We start from the raw sequence: 2500 nt of genomic DNA, 5'->3' as shown, positions 1-2500 counted from the left end.
CACTACACTACACTACACTACTCTACACTACTCTACACTACACTACACTACACTACACTACTCTACACTACTCTACACTACACTACACTACACTACACTACTCTACACTACTCTACACTACACTACACTACACTACACTACACTACACTACTCTACGCTACACTACACTACACTACACTACTCTACACTACACTACACTACTCTACGCTACACTACACTACGCTACGCTACACTACACTACACTACACTACACTACACTACACTACACTACATTACACTACACTACACTACATTACACTACACTACACTACTCTACACTACATTACTCTACGCTACGCTACGCTACGCTACGCTACACTACACTACACTACACTACACTACACTACACTACTCTACGCTACACTACACTACTCTACACTACACTACTCTACGCTACGCTACGCTACGCTACGCTACACTACACTACACTACACTACACTACACTACACTACACTACACTACTCTACACTACACTACACTACTCTACACTACACTACACTACTCTACACTACACTACACTACACTACTCTACACTACACTACACTACACTACACTACACTACTCTACACTACACTACACTACATTACACTACTCTACACTACACTACACTACACTACACTACACTACATTACACTACTCTACACTACTCTACACTACTCTACACTACATTACACTACTCTACACTACACTACACTACACTACACTACACTACATTACACTACTCTACACTACACTACACTACACTACATTACACTACTCTACTCTACACTACACTACACTACACTACACTACATTACACTACACTACACTACACTACACTACTCTACACTACACTACACTACACCACACCACACTACACTACACTACTCTACACTACTCTACACTACACTACACTACACTACACTACTCTACACTACACTACACTACACTAGACTAGACTACACTACACTACACTACACTACTTACACTACACTACACTACACTACACTACTTACACTACACTACACTACATTACACTACACTACACTACACTACTCTACACTACACTACACTACACTACTCTACACTACACTACACTACACTTCACCACACTACACTACTCTACACTACACTACACTACACTACATTACACTACACTACACTACACTACACTACTCTACTCTACACTACACTACACTACTCTACACTACACTACACTACACTACACTACACTACTCTACACTAACACTACACTACACTACACTACACTACACTACACTACACTACTCTACACTACACTACACTACACTACACTACACTACTCTACACTACACTACACTACACTACACTACTCTACACTACACTACACTACACTACTCTACACTACATTACACTACACTACACTACACTACACTACACTACACTACTTACACTACACTACACTACACTACACACACTACACTACACTACACTACACTACACTACACTACACTACACCACACTACACTACACTACTTACACTACACTACACTACACTACACTACTTACACTACACTACACTACACTACACTACTTACACTACACTACACTACACTACACTACTTACACTACACTACACTACTCTACACTACTCTACACTACACACACTACACTACACTACTTACACTACACTACACTACACTACACTACACACACTACACTACACTACACTACTTACACTACACTACACTACACTACTCTACACTACTCTACACTACACTACACTACACTACTCTACACTACACTACACTACTCTACACTACACTACACTACACTACACTACACTACACTACACTGCACTACACTACACTACACTACACTGCACTGCACTACACTACACTACATTACACTACATTACACTACACTACACTACACTACTCTACACTACACTACACTAACACTACACTACACTACTACACTACTTACACTACACTACACTACTTACACTACACTACATTACACTACACTACACTACACTACACTACACTACACTACTTACACTACACTACACTACACTACACACACTACACTACACTACACTACACTACACCACACTACACTACACTACACTACACTACTTACACTACACTACACTACACTACACTACTTACACTACACTACACTACACTACTTACACTACACTACACTACACTACTTACACTACACTACACTACACTACTTACACTACATTACACTACACTACACTACTCTACACTACACTACTCTACACTACTCTACACTACACACACTACACTACACTACTTACACTACACTACACTACACTACACACACTACACTACACTACACTACACTACTTACACTACACTACACTACACTACTCTACACTACTCTACACTACACTACACTACACTAACTCTACCTACACTACACTACACTACACTACACTACACTACACTGCACTACACTACACTACACTACACTA

General features: G+C 39.9%; 1 protein-coding gene across 1 annotated transcript in view; it reads left to right on the top strand.

The window, feature by feature from the left end:
- The window catches only part of slc5a1 (solute carrier family 5 member 1), a gene marked incomplete at its 3' end in the record, with an annotated part of 128675 nt that overhangs the window by 43937 nt on the left and 82238 nt on the right, over positions 1 to 2500 (top strand).

The sequence above is a fragment of the Notolepis coatsorum genome (assembly GCF_963971535.1).
Source record: "Notolepis coatsorum genome assembly, chromosome: 8".
Classification (NCBI taxonomy): Eukaryota; Metazoa; Chordata; class Actinopteri; order Aulopiformes; family Paralepididae; genus Notolepis; species Notolepis coatsorum.
This window is presented reverse-complemented; position numbering and strand designations above follow the sequence as displayed.